Source organism: Thermobia domestica, chromosome 4 (genome assembly GCF_964235325.1).
Source record: "Thermobia domestica chromosome 4, izTheDome1.hap1.1, whole genome shotgun sequence".
Lineage (NCBI taxonomy): Eukaryota > Metazoa > Arthropoda > Insecta > Zygentoma > Lepismatidae > Thermobia > Thermobia domestica.
Genome location: NC_137457.1, coordinates 16,738,242 through 16,759,299, shown reverse-complemented (window position 1 = coordinate 16,759,299; position 21,058 = coordinate 16,738,242).

Sequence of the window (21,058 nt, the reverse complement as noted above, 5' to 3'; positions counted from 1 at the left end):
ATCGTGGAACGTAAAACTTAAAGATTTCGTTTCATTTTTAAATACATAATATTTGAAATACATAGTGAGGATGACCATGTGAACTGCATTACAACTCCACGGGTACAATGAATTTCAAAGGTGTAACAAAAAGAGGAGCCACGCAACTTGTAATTTTGTTACTAACTTTTGTTATTAATTTTTACTAACTGTGGTGGTTAAAATGCAAATGCAAATCAATCGCTTCGTTTTGCTCCGGTGTACTTTATCTGTTTCATTTTGGAAAGTAATACCCAAAAAAGGGACGAAAGTAGCATCAAAACAACATACCAAAATCATAAAATATTGCAATTTTGGCATTCCTTCCTTTACATTTTGGAAACATGGGCTGAATAAATTTAACTATTAAATATGGTAAAATATACCAAACATACTTGACTTGAAGCAATATATTTTTCGCCATCTGTTTACAGTCTCAAGTACGTAATTTCGAAATAGCTTCGCAAAACTTGCAAAGCGTAATGCATCGCAATACAGACAAAAGTCGATTTTAAGTACTATGACGATTATCACAAACCAAAGTGCAAAGTTTAATTTGCGTTGAAGCAAAACGTTCTGAAATTGGGCCCCAAATGTTTTCCACTCGACCAACAGAACCACTTTCCCCTCAGGAGGAAAGGAATCTTTCCCCTCTTTACGATTGAGTAGAAAGCTTGGGAGTACTTGGGGACATTTAGCCGTCAAGTTGCCTGCAATATGGAGCCTGCTGCCTCTCTTCGACATTCCTTCGTGACTCGACGGACGTCTGTCTATCGTTCTATACGTAATTGTCCCTTCAAAATCGATTGCATCTACTGCGAAAGTGATTCGATGAACCCCTGCTACAATAAGTACAGTTTTATATATGTATATATATACAGGTTGGCCCAAAAGTGTGGAAACCCTCCTATAAATGTCAAATACTGCAAACTATAACCAAAGGAACAATGTAGGGGAATAATAAAGGTGAGGAACAATTGGGGAGCACATAGTACAATGAAAGTCGCCATCTTGAAATCTACCTCATAAATCATATTATACATACAGTTTATAAATTGTAAATATAACATGTTGACGCCTTATGTTAATTGGACACCGTTAGTCAGTACGAAGTTATGACAGAAGTTAATATGCATCCAAGAAGCAGTTACAGGTTCAATGTGCTCTCCCTCTAATTGTATGTGCAGCTAATACAAAGGTGGTGTAAAACAAATGAGTGTTTGGCCTTAGGATACAAAATTAAAGTTTGCGGTTTGTCACCCGCGCCATCTTCGAAGAAACACTAATATTTACTAGAATGTAGTTTAGTTCAGAATTATGTTGTTTCGATAAAATTAAGAGATTCAATATATACTACTGCACTGACATGTAATTTACAGCAGCTCCACATGACTGATAGTTTATCACTGGAATATGTATGAGTTCACTACAACTTTGGTTCAGGGACAAAGGCCAATCGAAATTACGTACAAGACAATATGCCTTTTCCCTTTGTAAGGCTCAGATAAAAAATCTCAACTGTGATCACAACATTATTCATCACGCATTTCCAGTTAGATTGGGCTGAGTCCTTCAGGTGGACTTGGGTGCAGCTATTTCCAATGCTCAACCATTGTACTACTCATGGTCAACTCAATAAGTCTTATTTTGCGAATAAGCAAGGATAAGCTTAGAATGCAGAGTGTGACGAACCTAAAGCCGCTGATTATTTGACATCCTTCTCGATACAGAACAAATAAGTTAAACATATCAAGACCAGCCAAACTCTCATTTGACTTGGATCTAGTTTCTAGAAAAATGTAAGTTTTGGAAATTCCCCGGTAATTTGGCTTCAAAACTCCAAATAATTCTAATATCATATAAACAAATTCAAATCACAAATTACCAGTATAATTCTACATACGCAAATCACTTTCTAAATATAATGAGCACTTATGTAGTCAAATTGAAATGAAAAAAAATTTCCAATTGATTATTTTATTACAAAAAAATTAGAATTTAACTTCTAAAAAGATACTAATGCAACAAAAAAAGCTTTCAATAGTATCTTTATAACAAGATAAATTCAATCTCAATTATAACCAGAAATTTAAAATATGGGGCCATATGCAGAGTCCTTCTGACGTGTGATTAGTGCTATACTAAAGCGTTCGACTTACATATGCTTCCTGCAGAAGTCGGGCGTTTATCATGACTATAATCATTTGTCAAAACGACTCTGCATAAGGCGAATGTAATTTAACAGATTTACTTGACAACAAAATTTTATCTAAATACAAGTGAATCTTCTAAATTTTTCAGACTTTATTAAGCATAAAGTTAAATATTATAACAATTCCAAAGGTTGTTCTATATATATCGGAATAGAAAGGTCAAAAATCAGTTTAGCAATTCTAACCGCGACTTTACCTATATTCCAATCTTTTCCGTAAAACTAATTTCTGAATTAACACAAATGCGAATAACGAAAGCAAGGACAAATATTAAATATGTCGAAACCAACAAAATCTCGAAATAGTCAAACGTTAAGCCACTCGTTCAGTCAGTGAAATGTATGTCCGAACAAAACAGTACATTTTCATGAATTGTTTTTGAAATCGATGAAGTTATTCCAAAATACTGACAATTTTACAATGTATTTGGTGACTGTTTAATTTAGCATAAATGATTACGCTATGGATTATTATTAAGAACTTTTATTTGTTTAACTGGCTTTAATATTTACAACCGAAGAATTTTCTAAACAATAATGTCCAGTCATATCGAAACAACAGTTGTATTTTTATGACAGATATACACAACTATATTTAGCCAAATTGATAGACCTGTATTTCTAATTACAATCTTTATTGGTTGAGGGGCTTCTCATACAGCATATTTATACTTTATGACACTAACAAGTCTAAGAGGTGATGCCTCTGTTCTACGTATTGATCTACCTAAGTATAAGTGTATATATTGCTTAGTCCAGTGATGCTAGGTAAGCTCAATGTATTGCATTAGAACGCAATAGATTTGTTTACAGACATTAGTAAAAGAAGCACAATGGTATTCTTTCGAAGAAATGTTTTTAATTTATTTAAGTGAATCTAGATAATACTTTAAATTATATATCAAAATCTTTGAAATGAAATGAAATCTTTAAGTTTTACGTCCCACGGTTATGTCGGTTAGGCTAAAGGAGACGGTGATGATGAGTAATGAATGAAATGGTGGAATGAAGAAAGTGGGAGGAAACGGGAGAACCCCGAGAAAACCCACGCACACGGTGTTTGTCCACCACAAAGTTCACTTGGCGGGGGCTGGGATCGAACCCGGGACCCCAAGCACCAGAGGTGAACGCTCTACCACTGAGCCACCGCGGCCCCAAATTATATATCAAATGTGTCTGTTTTGACGAAATTTCTGCAGTATGTTTATATATGTAGTTAACTAGCCAACGAACAATAGAATGCGATATCTCACATTAAAATAAGAACGAAAACGTTTTCATCTCCCTCTGAGGAATTATGCATAATTTCGGAGCTATACCTGCCCAATATCCCGAAAACATACATCAAAACACGTGTTAGTTTTAAAACAAGAAACCATGAAGCACATACCATTCATGACAGCGCAAAGAAGGTCACACATACGTGATCTGAAAATACATATTTCAACAATGTGCAATAGGTCAGAAAGAACTATTAAACAAGGCATAAGGAATTTTCAGACATGCTAGGACATAAAAGTGGATCCAAAGTGGGCAAAACGTAATCCAAAATCAGTGAGAAGTCAAGAGCGTTATGCGTGATAAATCCTTGTTTCCACGTGTTTGAAAAAGAGCGTGCTGCGATTTTTTTCTCACGACTTACGACGAAACTAGAAAAGTATCCTCATTTTCCAACAGGTCCATATGAACTTTTTTTTTTAAATAACTTCCTAAAGTCTGTATATGAATTTCATTATCACTCTGTATATGTGCGTACATATAGAGGTATAACACTTAATGTCAAATTACTTGCATAAATACCTAGCATTTCCTCCACATTTACTGTATGTTTACTATTTTCGAAAGATAATAGATCTAAACATCTAAGAGATTATAGATCTAAAGTTGTGACAATGTGTTGCGATGTTAGATACAAATGAGGTTAGAGAAAGAAACTAGATTAAAATGTAAATAAAACTCCATTCAAAACCTCAATTCTGTAGTAGTTGGCCAGTTGGAAACATCTGCTTCAGTAAATGCACCACACGAACCAAAAAGAAATACACCCCTTTGACTGCAACCTAGTTGCAGTTTATACGTATAGTCAAACATACATATACATACATACAATTACAGTTGACTTGATTTAAGCGTAAATGGGGTTTCATGTCGTAAACTTGAAGAAAACTAATTCGGGAAGTTGTGTTTATTTTCGCAAGGAAAATAACGGTAACACGATGGACGATATCGTTTAAACAACAATCTCCCTGACAAAATGCTTTTGGGTTTTGGCCTCTTGCCCCGAAGACCAGGCTTTCTTGTTTACATATCAAAGTTGTGTGTCCACCAGCAAACTCTGATTGAAGCATTTTGTCGGCGGAGGCATTGCGGTCATCTAAAATTATCCAACGCCAAAACCAAATGCCTTTGATGTCACACGATAACAACAAGACAGCTTCAAGAGAGGAACCTAAGGAAAATCTGGATTATACTACGTTATTTAACATTTGTTTTCCCTTTTTGCAAGTATTTCTTCAGTAGCTTTTAAGTAGAAATTACACAACACACAAGTTTCCGCACTTATGTACGAAACCACATATTTCATCCGCAAAGAAACACATAAACTGCGGAAATTTTGGTTTCCGCTAAGAACTTCCCAAAAAGAGAAACCGCACAAAATTATCCCAACAAAAGGAGAGATGTATCTTACATAATTGATGAGTTCATAACATCTCATACACTTTGCGTAGTAACAAAGTTATTAAAATAAGGTTTCCTAACAGTTTTACTGTGGTTTACGTAGAAAGTATGGAGAATTGAAGAGATTACACAGCTGCATGGTAGGGCATCGTCTTCATAAATCAGTTTACAGAGAATTGGAGCGCTATTATTATTATTATTATTATTATTATTATTATTATTATTATTATTATTATTATTATTATTAATAATAATAATAATAATAATAATAATAATAATAATAATAATAATAATAATAATAATAATAATAACATTATTCAATAAATATTGATCAAAAGAGCGTAAATTCTTTAACCCTTTAGCGCGCAGCTTTGCATATATGCAAAGTTTACTTTGAAATTGTATTGCACCATGTAGTTTCTAGTTCGGACATAGAAAAGCAGCTTTGCGTATCAGCCAAGATGCTCTTTCACTAATAAAGTTCTTAATTTGCCGCTAGATGTCATGGTAGGCCAGCGTTGGTCTCTTTGTATTACTTGCTGCACGCGGAGTTGTCATCTTTGAGGTTTCTTTGTTCGTTTAGGTGGACACGTTTCGAACTGTTGATATTTTTTCAAAAGTAAGACAGAAGTGTAATGAGTGCAAAACTGCAAGTACGCTGACATTCATCGCGTTTTATTGGTTCCATCTGGTTTTAGTGCACTTTGCAGATGTCAACGCGCAACTTTACTTAGATCCTATATGCAAACACCATAAAATATTCCATAGATCACATATTATTTGCATTAATTGTTTAAAAAATCCCTTCTTTCCTACACAAAAGCCATTCTAAATTTTTAAAAAATCAGTTTGATAAGAAAAATGGCGCATGAAAGGATTCATTTCACGATTTGACATTCAATTGAGCAAGACATGACATGATTGGATAATTCAAGTATATACTTAGGTCTAACTAACTATGGATGTAGAACGCGGAGGTTCAATGCCGACAAAAGTTCTCCACTGACTTCTTTTCTTAGCCAACTGGATCCAGTTTCTACTTTATATTCCTATTCCTACGATATTTATTTTAATATTGTTCCTTCATCTGTACCTGGGTCTTTCTAATGGTCCTTTTCTGATTGGATTTCTGGTCCAAACTTTGAAAGCATTCCTACTTTATTTCATTCTGGTTACATTGCCTCCTTACCTGAGCCTCCTACACTTGATGACCCTAACAGTGTTTGGTAGGTAAATCGTATAAATTATGCAGTTCTTCGTTATGAAGTTTCCGCCATCCCTCATTCCCGTTCCTCTTAGGACCGAATATTCGTCTCAGATCTTGTTCTCAAATACTTTCAGTCTGCGTTCTTCTCTCAGAACAAGGGACAATGTTTCGCAACCATACATAACAACAGGCATGATTAGCGTTTTATATAATTTAATTCTGCAGCCAAAATAACAATAATAGACTTTTCTGATTAATAGTGTTATATCATATTTTTGTGAAAAATTATTACTCCTCCACACACACACACGCGCGCGCGCGAGCACAGCAAAATTGTCCGCACTGTTCCACAATGTCTCAGTTTTTTTTCTGTTTGAACATTTCTCGAGAAAATCGAGAGATTGCTGACAATTTATACAATGCAAATAGGTACATTGCAATATGCAGCACTTCAAAAAGGCACCGCGGGAAATCTGACAATTGTTATAAACTTGACATTTCACACACTAGCAGAACACAATTGAAATTACGAACGGCAAGAAATTCAGATTTACCACTGTTCTTCCAGTGTTGCCACACCTGTGTGACATTTCACTCCAAGCGTCGTGAATCTATTCACTACCATAACGTCATTATTAGACACAGGTATAAAATAAAAACGAAAGCTAATTTTCAATTTGTTTCCAAATTAGTTTGTAGCATCTACAAAAACATTAATAATTAGGTGATTTTGTTCAATGTGCATTTTCGTTGTTGAACAGTGTAGTAATTAAGTCTAGTTTCGTAGTGTGAGACTACAGTAAGTAGACTTCCAAGCTATGCAAACACTATACTCAAACTTGAAGAAGTAAATCTATAACTACTGGTTGCAATACAAGAATAAGATCTCAGATAAAACTATTCCATGGGCAGTGAATTCATATCCGGCAGTTATTATTCGCTTTCTTTTACTGATTTTGCTCTATGGAAATTAACGTATAAACCCGAAGTGCTAATTGATATCTATAACTTAAGACTGCAGCAGAGATGTAAAGTTAGAGCCTTAAAATGTTCTTGACTGAAACAATATTTCAAAAACCTGTTTGTTGCAATTTATTTCCGCTTTATCTATTATAAGTATAGTATTGCCATCGGAAAACGTAAATTTTTATTATTACAGGTTTAAAACAGATATATAAAACTTTGAACAGAATAGACAATATTCATTCTGATCACGCTGAATTTCTGAATCGATGTAGCATTTTTGATCCATGGAAATAAGTATTGAAACCCGAAATCTTAATAAATTTCAACCACTTCTGGTTTCAGTAAGGTGTGTAGATGTTTTCTTCAGACGCAGAATCAAATTGCAGAAATATCACTTGTTGTTTTCTAATACCGCTTTCATTTTTAGGTGATAAATGATGAAACAGAAAAAATAGATTTCTGTCACTTCTAGTTTGAATAGAAAGTTAACAGGAAAAATGCACCCTATTCCTGGAACACTTAAATGACTGTGAAATCACTTGTCGATATCTTGTACAGTTTTTACTCTGTATAAATCAGAATTGAAACGACGTACAATCAAATTTCAACCTCATACAGTTTTAGTGAACTGTTATGCGTTCTGACGTTATGTTCTCTCAAAACACAGAATCGATTGCAAAAAACACCTTGTCCTTGTTATTTACTGTTTTCCGTTTTTACCTGTGGAGATAAATGATGAAAACGGGAATTGTTAATTTAAACCACCTATGGTTTTAATAGAGGCTTAACGAAGGAGGTGGAAAGTGTTCTTGGTTGAATCAATTTAAAAAATGCTTCTCGATACCTCCTACGTTTTCGCTCTGATGCCTTTCGACAGGTGGATAGGCTAACGGGCATAGCCTTTATATGAGACTCTTGACACTTATGCATAGCAGAGTTTGGAAGTCAAATAATAGTATAAGAGCTTATGGTGCATACCACAAACTTTTTCTTACCTTTTACACTTCCAAACTATGCTACTCATAATTCTTGGATGTCTTATAGAAAGGGTTATGTGTGTCCGTCCTTCCGTCAAGCACTAAAGCAAAAGCGATAAAAGATATCAAGAAACAGTTTTAACGTTTATCAACACAGAATGAAAACAGTAACAGATAGAGATAAGCATTTCTTGCAGACGATTCAACATTTTCGCATGATTATCCGCAATGCTCTACCAAAACCAGAAATGGTTGAAATGTACAACTACATTTGTTTTCAAGTCTTATTACCGTGAAGCAAAAGCAGAAAAACATATCACGAGGTTCTCTTTTGTAATCGGTTTAGCGTCTCAAGAGTAGATTTCATCTCCCGAGTTAATATTCTATTCAAACCAGAAGTTGTGAAAATTAAGCACGTCCAGTTTTAACGTTTATCGCCACGGAATAAAAACAGTAAGAGACAGCAAAACGTGGTTTCTTTCAATCGGTTCAGTGCCTCAAGACAACATAACAGCATCTCCCACAATACTCTACGGACACTGGAAGTGGTTGAAATTTGATAGTACAGTATTATCCGATTTCAAGATTGAATTCCATAGAGCAAAAACTGAGAAAGATATGTATGAATTTTACTTCTCTTTTTGAGATCTATTCAGGGTCGGAAGAATAAATTTCATCTCCTCTGATAACCCTCTATTCATATCAGAACTGGTAAAACTAAACTGTTTCGGCTTTCAGAGTTGCTCGTCATGGACCAAAAATATGTTAATAGGTAGGTAGAAGCCGCTTTTACAATCCATTCATCCTGGCAAGCAAATATTTCATTACTACCAATAATACCCTACTAAAACCAAATACGAGTGAAGTTTACTGATACCAAATACTCATTTCTATAGGTAAAGAATGAAAAAGATATAGGAAACTGTTGTGTTTTAAGAATAGGTTCCATTTTTTCCTTTAACCCTCTGTTCAAATTGGAAATGATAGAAATCAACTGGATACCGAGAGGCATTTTTCTTCTATCGATTTAGCGTCTCAAGGGAACATACCGCTATCTAAAACATTCTACCAGAATGAGAAGTGTTTGAATTTAATAATATTTCAGGTTCCAATTTGAATTTGATATATTTTTGGAAAGAAATTCATGGGAAAGAAAACAATATGATCACGTATTACGACTTATTGTACAGGTATTGAAAATAAATATTATATATAAACAATTGATAAAAATATCTTAAATGTTGAATATACCTTTCATCGTTTATTAGAAAAAGAGCAGGAATCCTCCTGAAGAAGTTTCATAAATCTCAACATAATTTAAGTTGCTCGAATCGAGTATCAACACATGAACAAAACACATGTTCGAGTAAGCTTAAACTGTAGCAAAGAATATCTCCGTGCTAACTAGTGGCTCAAATTTAGGCAAAGGGGTACCAAAAATTCTGCACAGGCTACACGTTTCAACCATAGCCCGTAGCTTATTCGTAATAAAAATGTAGTGGGCAACGCCTGTCATTTGTTATAGTGCACATTAGTTACACGACCAGTGTAGAAGAGATCAACTAACAAGTTTGTTCCGTGATTTTTCTAATAATGCTTCTAAATTGAACTCAGTGATACATACACAAAAGTGAATCCCAATGGGTTGTGACGGATTTTGTACGTTATTGTGTGAAAATTAGTGTAGTGGTGGAGACTCTATATAGTTTCAAGCAATCATTATTCCCTGCAGTTTCAGTCAGCACCTATTCGTGCCTAGTTGATCAATCATAATATTATTTTTAAGAATATTTACGTTTAAAACTTCTTCATGACTCTTATGTCGCGTGACCTGGTTTATCGCTCAGTCTTGTTAAATAATATTGCCTTTTGAAATGTGTTGGAACAATAAACCGTTATTTTCAATTCCCAGTTGTCATAATTCAGCTGACAAAATATTCTGAATATGGTCTCACCGAATTTCGTCTGGAAGTAACAGTAACTGTACAATAGGGTGGTCCTTATTTTACAATATTGTAATTATTTTTGGGACACCCCTTCATTATCGAAACACTATCCTGTGCAAAATTTCATTCTAATCTAATGAGGATAAATGGTACCACAAAGGTCCTAAAGTTGTTGTTGATTTATTGGGAGCTTTTGAATTATCCAATAGATGACAGCACCTATAAAGATATAATAACATACACTTATAAGCGACATTTTCAAATTCTTTCTTGTGATTTTCAAGAAAAAGTAGTAAGTGAAAGTGAATCAGGCTCTCACTCCAGTGAAAATGAATTCGGAAGAATAAACTCTTCAAGGAATATATGGCTCTTTCCATCCATCTGTTATGATGATAAGCTCCTGGGAAACGTAATGATATTCTTCTGGGTGGAACTCCTCAGAGAAAAATAACAAGTTCAATAAGTTGAAGGCAGTCTTCTCTGTGTAAGTTATTCTAGATATTCTGTATAGCAATCTGAAGAAGTGTCGTGTAGTTTTTCTGGAATGCGTTTATCTTGTATATCGGGCTTGAATTTAGTTATGTCAATATCACTCTAAGCTTGAAATGAAATGAAATGAAATCTTTAAGTTTTACGTCCCACGCTTAAGCCGGGTAGGCTAAAGGAGACGGTGATAATGATAAATGAATGAAATGATGAAATGAAGAACGTGAGAGGAAACGGAAGAACCCCGAGAAAACCCACCAGCACGGTGTTTGTTCACCACAAAATCCACACGGCGCGAGCTGGGATCGAACCAGGGACTCCAAGCGCTCTACCACTGAGCCACCACCCCTCCCCCCTCTAAGCTTGTTGAAAATGATTGAAAATAGAAATGTTTCCGGAACGAGCATGGATCTTTGATTCAAAAACAACTTTTAAAACTAGTTCATAAATGTGATGCCTGAATAACAAATATAAAATATATCTTCCCAAATATTGTTCCAACAAGATACAGGCACGTTTTATTCGTCCAGTATTTGCGGAAGTTGTGTCACAGCAAAGAGCTTGAACTTCATTAGCAAGACCACATTTTTCAGAGTATTATGCACAACAATCACTTGATGTTCTCTTGTAGCAGATGGTAATTTCGGTAGTGCTAGGAATTGTTCGCTCTCATTGAATTATCCAATAGAGGTATTAACAATAAGAGGTATTCTGTCAAGGAACATTATCTTTGTTAATGCAAAAAGTATCTTTTCATCTCAGTACACGGTAACGGAATTTATTTTTTTGATTTCACCCCCCAAAAAAGAAATTCTTGCAGTTGCAGATTCTAACTGACACAAATGTTGACGATAAAGGCGAATAGATGATCTATTTATAACCAATGCATCTACATCCTGATTCAATACTTCTGCAACTGTAGTTAAAATATTTACCACATCTCTGTCACTAACTTTGCATTTATCTAAAACTGCAACAAGTTTCGATCTCTCTTTTTCCAGTAGGACAATGTCAGCTCCAATGATGCATCCACGCCGTATTTTTTTTTCCTCTACTAAGAAGATCCGTTTTATTTTCCTCGCACCACGGCGTAAATTTTAATTTTCTAAGGTTGTAAAATAACACCCTGAGCAATGTACAACCATCTTGTTAAAAGGGAAGAAAAGGAAGGAAGGAAGAAAGAAAAAAATACGGGCTCAACTGGCAACGAACTCATGGTTACTGAAATTGCAAGGAATACTGAATACTTTAAGCTCCACAACATCCCACCACTACATTGATGTTGCTACAGAGACGTATCAAGAATCGTCACAACCCATTGGGACCCCTCGATGACAGTTTGACTAATTACAAAACAATGAATTTGAGCCTCAATCATTGAAAAAGAAAAATAAGTGGACTCTTGCCAAGGTTTCAAGACAAATGATCAATCCTATTGCACAAACATATTTATTTTCATGAAGCGTAAACATATCTTTAAAAGATCGAAAGAGTTCTTTTTCTATTTATGTATCGAATTACATTACTAACCTTGTGATTTGTTACTTGAAGAGAAAACCCAAATAAAACAGGATATTAGTTGAACGCCTTGTCAAATATTAATGATGTTGTATTACTATTCAATTCAGATATATTATAATAATCAAAAAGTTCCACCAAAGAATAATACACAAATTGGTACGTTTTGCTTTACAGTATTTTGAATGAAATATTTAAACTTCGTAAAAGTTTTTCACAATTTTTATTAACTATTTACAGAACTTGTCTATGACTCCTGATATGTAATTATTTTAATATCTGTATCAAAATAGGTGTAAATTTTGAGGCTAAAATTCAACAAACAAAACCTACAAATTACTATTGTGAGTGAAATATTTGTAAAAGGAAGGCACGGATTTCTTCTTTTGAGAACTACTGTACTTATTGATAAACTGGTGATATTTGTAAAGAAACTTGCGATGTCAAGTTTACACTAACAAGAATAAACAAGTACTAAAAAGTTCCAATTCTTGGAAATACATATTAAGTAGTTCACAGATTTGAACCTATTCCAAGAGGAAGCAAATTTGTTTAGAAAAGAGTTGAGTTGGTTTCCCAAAAGATTCAGATAAAACAAAAATCTTCCAATATGTCTTATGACATCATCAATATATTTCTTTGTTTCTTACCGTTCATTTTATTGAAGAATTTCGCTTGGCAGCAGAAAGAGTGTCGGCTTCTCACGCAATTCTCACGGTGCCAAGATGAGCATTTACCACCACGCACGTGGCATGTGGTTTTGGCAGGTGTTTACCTTCTTACCCTGCATGCTCTGAAATCTTCTTTTATAACATGTCTAAACAGCAAGGAAATGGATTGTGCCGTAAAAGACAAAGAACACACGTAGAAATCGATCGTCTTTAACCTCATGAACATAAAGAACTTATATTCAACTGTAATTGCTATCTTCCTTTTCTATTCTCGTACACTTTGTTTAGAAAAGACAATCAATATTGATGGAAACTTATAGTTAATCATACAGACATACTGTGGAGTACATATATGGTGTGGTATCGCTAGTAATTGGGAATAAGTTATCATAAGTTCAGGACGAATTTCTAAGTTGATTTAACACAAAAAGATGATATTTTAGGGAATTCTCTCATCCTGTAAATCACTCCCCAAACTTAGTTACTCCTGATCTGTAAATATGATCCTTTAGATACATGATTATATGATATACTCTTTGCCAAAAGAACACATATTAAAACATGACTGTTTCATATGACATAATGGTTTCGATTCTGCCGTCTTTATTTGCATCAAATAATCTTTATTGGTAGCTTCCGGGTGGCATATCGATTCGTGTACTTGCCTCTGGTATGGAAGACCTGGTTTAAATTTTCAGTAGGTACTCATATTATTCTGATCTTTCGTTAAGCTGTAAATCTACTTTTTAGATAGCTTCAATGCTCAAAGAGTTGTTGAACTACTAACCTATTTACTTATTTCTTTTACTAGTGGTTGAATTATTGATAATTCCCTTCTATTTTTCTTACTAAGGAGATAATTGCTACAAACAAGGGTCTTATACTCTTGTGTCCATTACATTAATCCAACAAATTATCACATCAACAACATGTACCCCTCTAAAAAACAAAAAATAAAGGATTACAGTTTTCAAGTACTCTCGAAAGTTCTTGACTTCAATAACCCTCCCTCGGTCACAGCATTGTATGAAACTTTTTGCGTGAATTATACAACTTTCTATACAAATCTTCACTTGCTACCTAACTGATTTTAAATATTTGACCTTGCCTACGTAATGGTGCGAACTTGTAATTCTGCTTTCTTGGAGGTGAAATAGTGTGGAGATATAATATTTATTTTCTTATAATATCTTGCTCAAAAGGTTTGTACTTACAAAAGGTGTAAGATAACCGAAGAGAGAATTCTGCGAACATAAGGAAAATCATGAGTGTTGGTTCATGACTAATATAAGAGGTAACTAGATAAAATTGAGAAATTACATGGTCACTTCGTCTTGGCATAGCAGTTAGTCATTTTCATATCATTGATCAGCATATCCTCTACCTTATATCTCCGAATATTATAAAATGCACCGTTAGCTCAATAAGTAAATGTGACAAAAATATCTGTCGTGTACACTTGTACATTTGTTAATCACAGTTGGTACGACATATATATTTATACTTCTATGGACACTGTTGCATGAGCATAGTGAAATATACGCGTGAGATCTCCAGTTACAATAATTAGAAATTTCCCCAATTAGTGAATGACAGCACCAGTGGCGTATTTACGATTTTGTTTCGGGAGGGGCTTTGCTAACTTTCGGGGGGGGGGGGCTTTGCCTGGAAATCTGAAAATTCTGCAAGATATTTTATTTACTTTACTATACTAAGTAAGATTTCGGGGGGGGGGCTTAAGCCCGGAAGCCACCCCCCTAAATACGCCACTGGACAGCACGTTTAAGCATCTATTGAGTGCACTTCAATTGGACTATTGCGTTTCCCATGTCTATGCATTTCTAGTAGTTTATCTTAGTCGAGGCCCTTACAACTCGTGATGATCACAGGCTATACTTTATCTGCTGGATTTCTTCACTCCTTTCTTGCATCATAACTCTCCTTTAATGTTCCAAAGCAAAAAAAAAGAAAGAAAAACGTAAGGTTTGTCATCTGCAGACATACGTTACTACATATAACATACTTTGTACACTAGGGAAGTGATAATGACTTTAGAGACATGAACCTTTCACTACGTAAGCAGTAAAGTGCGTGCAAACTATCCACTTAAGTAGATAATCTACTCTTTTAATGCTTTTTCTTACTACGAAATTATACGTAGTTTTGTCAATCGGTCGCATGAGTCACTAAAAAAATCACTGATGTATTGATACAATCAAATACATTTTTATTGTCAATTGATTTTCTTTTACATTTGTTGGAAATGAATCAGAAGCAGGTGAGTTTTCTTCGAATGTTTATAGTTGGCCTAAATATTTGTTCACTCCTTTGTGAATTTTTCTGCAGAAAAAGAGTTCCTTCTGTGGATCCTTTATGGCTTTATCTCTTCCCTTGTTGCTAAACGTCGAAGGGGAAGAGAGGATCTGAAGCGTTTATCAGCTTTATTGTTTTGTTAACGATACTTGTTTTCATTCCTACATACTTCCACTACCTGACGCTAGTCCACCATCATAAACAGTAGGTATAATTCTAAATTTCAAATAAAAGTACTTAATACAATAATATCATGTTTTAATACACTTACCTCCGTCTTATCACTAGAACAAACGAACACACAATAACAACTCAGAATTCGCTCCATAACAACACGAAAACAAGTCGAGCATTTGCAGAAAGTGCTGGGGACTAGCTTCAAACAAAACACGACAAAGGACGCCCTCATCATGAAAAAATGCATCAGGGGAAAGAGACAGACACCTGCATGAATCGAATAATCTTAAACCACAATGCATTTATATGTCTCAATTGACCCGTTTTTATTTTCGTTCGTTTCCTCGGGTTGAAAATGCTGTGCATCAATGACAAAAAACAACTTTATACATATTAACGCGCCATTTGATGAACGCAAATGTTTCGGATTGGCTATGAGGCACTTGTAGTTCTGTATGAAGGAGGTTTTTTTTTTTTTTTTTTTAAATTCGATGAAGAACGGGAGAAAGGAAATGAAATGAAATCTTGTAAGTTTTACGTCCCACAGTTATGCCGGTTACGTTAAAGGAGATGGTGTTGATAAGAAAAGAATGAAACTGGTGGAATGAAAAAGTGGGAGGAAACGGAAGAACCCCGAGAAGGCCCATGCACACGATGTTTGTCCAACACAAAGCTCACATGACGCGAACTGGGATCGAACCAAGAACCCGAAGCACCAGAAGTGAACTCTCTACAACTGAGCCACCGCGGCCCCGAGGAAAGGATCATACCTCTACGGAAACAAGTAATTTGGTCTATGGGCTTTCTGTTAAAGTAATTAGAGACGTGTTTCACTGTTTGTTTCATATTTCCTCCCATAAGGAAGAAAAACGATGAGACTACAGTTGTTATAATAATATGGCCGTATTTCAAAATTCTTTAAGGTTAGAGAAATAAATTTTGGTAACTAGACTTTTCATTTAAAATAATTATTTACCTGAATCAACGTTTTTATACATATTCCCCGTAGAAAAAAGAAATTTTACTATAGGAAAATGTAGTAGGGATTTAAATTGTTGTTACGGGTATACCTGGTTATAAACCCTTCATCCAAAACAACGTGAACTATGCCAAACTGTTCCGGAAATTGTGCCACAGCGTTTATTCCCCCTTCCCCCACACAAACTCTGCTTTAACGAGAGAAGAGAGCTACATAAAACTGACTTTGATGCTGCTAGTCTCATCATCACGGGGAAACAATTGAGCGATTTGGAATACACTTGGGGCGACATAGACATTTTATGATTATACTTTTATTGAAATGTGTATTCTAATAAGGAAACAAGTTTAAATTTTTACCAAAGAATAATACTGTAAACGTATTCTTTTAGTGGGAAAAACAGAAGCAAAGGCTGAAGTATGAGGTGCGACGCCGCCGTAGGCCGAGCAAATGCAGGGGTCTGTATGTGAAGTTTCCATATAGCGAAATGCTACTTATATTATAAAATAGACAACAAAAGTTGCTATGTAGTAACTTTGGTCGTGATATAAAAATATTTTCTTTTGGCAACCATTTTCCTTATATTACATAATGTAAACTCATAAGGAGCACGTGAAAATGTATTTTAAGAAAGGTTGTAACCACTGATTGATCTTTAAGCATTTGGAGATAAAGACAAAGAGTTAATTTCAAAACAGCAGTCAATCTGAATGCAAGCTTTTACTAAATTTTTATGCACAATCTGAAATATTTATACTTCCTTTAAAAACCTAGTAGGCAAATATTTAGAAAACAATTTCCTTGTGAAAATTTGCAAGAACAATTGGAGTTTTCCCACTACCTTCTTCAGATTTAGACATGGGCATCAATGTTTTGCTCAAACTTTATTGATAAGTAAATATGCATCATGTGACACCACCTAATGCGATCAATTTCGTCGAAAGAAAGATGTAAAGGAAATGTCATGCAATATACTTAGACATCACTTCACAAAAGGGAATCAAAACTGCGGGTACAAGTTTGTATCAGAATCTTCAGTAGCGCTTTGAGAAGGTAGTTAATGTTACCATTCCGCAGGGTACTTGGACGTAAGGTCCTTCCATACGTAATCAGGGCCACATTACGGCATCTTTTCCCCTCCCTCCTCCAAGTTCAGATCAGTGGTAGAGCGTTCACCTCTGGTGCTTGGAGTCCTGGATTCGATCCTAGCCAACGCTAAGTGAACTTTGTGGTGGACAAACACCGTGTGCGTGGGTTTTCTCGGAGTTCTCCCGTTTCATCCCACTTTCTTCATTCCACCATTTCATTCATTTCTCATAATCACCGTCTTCTTTAGCCTAGCCGATATAACAGTGAGACGTAAAACTTAAAGATTTTATTTCATTTTTTTCCTCCCCCGGTTTCCCCAGCTATTCATTTTACGAAGGATAAATGAACACTGACCTGCCTTGAAACTAAAATAGAAGGAAAATCAATCACGCCCCACCAGCAATCGAGTCCGGAGCGTCCTATTAATATGTTGATAGATTATCGTATAACCAGAATTCTTATTACTTCGAATATTAAAGTAAATTTTAACCAAAAGTCTAGTTAGAGAAGAACAAAAGTTTCATCGGAGAAGGGGATAAAGGAACGTATTCTGGAGATAAACGTGAAGAAGTACAAGGTAGAAAGAAAGAAGGGAAAAGGAGAAGATCTTAAGCAAATATATGAGTTTTGACTGGAATTTGTCGACACTAGAGTTAAGAAAAGTAAAACAAGTAGTAGGCTACTGTTGGCAAGAACATTAAAGAGAGCTTACAAAATAGTTGACTCAATAATCAAAAAGAGAAAGAATAAAATAACATCTAAAAATGGAAAGGATAAATTATTAAAATAAGAAAACGAAAGACTCAAAGCTGAAATCGCATATCTAAAGTCAGGAAACGAAAAGTAAGTTTAAATTAAAACTTCATGTTCAGCAGATATAGTAGCAGTACAAATTATTGACCAGGAAAGTAAAAGAGAACAAATTATACAAGTGGAACTTACAAGCAAAGATCAAGTACCATTTTAAAAGAAAACATAACAAAGATATGACAGAGATACCCAAAAAATTTTGTACAAGAGTAAATCCAGCGAAATAGCAAATAAAGATAACAGAGCAACAAATGGAAAATACAGGGTGGTAGGTAACTCCACCGATAAACTTTGGGAGGTGATTCCTTATATGAAATGAAAGAAAAAAGTTCCAATAAATATGGGACGAAAAACGTCTCCTTTCAGTTATGAACCACCGAAAGTCGAAAATTCACGTTTCGAAACGCTCTGCTTAGAAACTACAGGACCGATCCCAAGCGGTTTAAGGAATTACAAAGGAACTAGTATGCGAACTATTTACATATCCTTGTTTTAAGATCCTCCGTTATCGGTGAAACGAAATGTATAAAGGAAATTGAGGTATAGGGATACTTCTTTAAGTACTAATAACGCCTTCCTTTCTGCCGATAAGGGAGCATGGTGAAACGAAATGTATAAAGGAAATGGGGGTATAGGGATACTTCTTTAAGTACTAATAGCGCGTTCATTTCGCCGATAAGGGAGCATGGTAAAACATGGATATTTAGATAGTTCGCTTACTAGTTCCTGTGTAATTCCTTAAACCGCTTATTATAGGTCCTATAGTTTCTTAGACAGGGCGTTTTGAAATATGATTTTTTCGAATTTTCGGCTGTTCATAACTCTGAAATGAGACGTTTTTCAACCTATGTTTATAAGAACTTTTTTCTTTCATTTCATATAAGGAATCACCCTTCAAAGTTTGTCGGTGGAGTTACCTACCACCCTGTATGTTTATTTTTGAGGCAGCTACCGAGAAAGGAATAAATAAAACAACAAAAAGAAGGAACTTAAGGAAATACAGTGGCTGAACAAGCCACAAAGAAGAATCAGCCTTTTATCTTATACAGAGACCCATCCGATTTTAAATAAGAAATAATAATTGAGACATTGGAAGAGCACAATTTTGACAGAGAAGAAATAACATAAGTACAGGGAGAAATTAAAGCGAGATTCAGAGCTGGATCAGAAAATCAAACGTAATAATAATGGTTAGAAAAACTTAAATCTTGTAGCTTAACGTATCACGATTATATCCATTAGGCTAAGGGAGACGGATGATTAAGGCAAGTGAAAGAGAATGGAAGAATTGGTGAAATGAAAGTGTGAGAGGAAACAGGAGTACCCCCGAGAAGCCCACGGACAAAAGGTTGTGCACCACAAACATATTTGGTTGGGTATCGAACCAGGGACCCCATCCACCAGAGGCAAGCGCTCTACCGCTGAGGCACAATTTCCCCGCTGGTAATAAAAGTCACCTCCACAACAAGACAAAACTACTACAAACTGGCAGAGTGTGTCCGCTGTATGAGGCACAGGGTATAAAAGATTTTGTTACACTTTCTAAGTGTTTGTCATGAGGTAACAATGCGCATGTTGATCGGTATTGTAAAGAAGAAAAACAAGGTATGTCTTCATTATGAAAAATACGGTGAGGATAAAGTCAATTGTATAAACAAAAACAAAACAAGAGCATTCATTACCTAAGTCGAAAGAGAAAAGAACAATGCAATGCCACCAAATGATTCTAAATAAGGAACTTATAAAATATTAAATGACAGGACAATAGCACAAATTAATTTTAAGTGACAAAAACCTGAAACAAAATTTTAGTGATTCGACGAATCACATAACATAGTAGTAATCAATCTCAAGGAACTTAAATAAGAACCTTCCAACTAAATGCCCAGCGAAGCAAAATAGTTTCGGATGAGGCCTAGAATTGACGAGAAATGAAAGAGCAGATCGAATTACTTTACAATGACTTTACACGAAAATCCAAAGTTAACAAACATGGGAACTTGGGTAGGATATATAGTAAACATCACACAGGAGAAGACCATTTTATAGGGCATACAAATGAAAACAATAATCAACGGTAGTGAACAGAAATAAAGCCACGAAAACAATAAATGTAACAATTTAGAGACAATTGGACAGTAGGTTTAGATCTAAGAATTTATTTGGGAAATTTTATGTTAAAAAAATGTTCTTTTCAGTTTAGCTTAGACATAGAATCATATTAAAATAACATTGACGAAGAAGAAATCAATTTAATAGGCATGGACTATAACGCGAAATTGATCGTTTGGCACAGTAAAAGACAGATAAAAGAGAACACAGAGTTGAAGAATTAATTGCGAAAATCTCCTTAATAATTGTCAATGAGGTAAGAAACACTCCTACTTACAGAAGCAGGCACGAACGAATCAAATATGGACCAGACAATATATTTAACGAATATACCCTTAGAAAAACAAAGTCTTTGAGACAACCCCAGTCAGTATTCACAATATGAAAGGAACTAAGAAACAGCTATAAATCAGGGAGAAGAAGACTTTTATATAACACGGATAAAATAAATTGGAATATATAGTCTGGAAAGAAATAAAATTACTACAAATAGAAGATGGAAGTAATGTAGATCAATGGGTTCAGATAATTGAAGAAACCACAAAAATGGTATTTTGAGGAAAGAACTAGAAACTAGAACAGGAACTTAACTACAACTGAAAAAAATGTTTTCTGGACTAATGAACTGTAACGAATAAAGGGGAAAGAGATCAAGAATATTATATCAGAATACTTCAAACGTTAATCTAACGTGGAGGGAAAATAGCCCTACTTGCTGTTTACGAGTTGATTGTGCATGCTGGTTTGAGTACTTCGGAACTATTAAGTACTGGTGTAGTTCGGACCTACGTAAATACTGGATTCTATCGTCATATTATACAACAATTCAAAGTGAAGTTAATTTAGATTTAGACATTTGTCAACAGTGATGTTATATGGCACGAAATCTACATTTTAA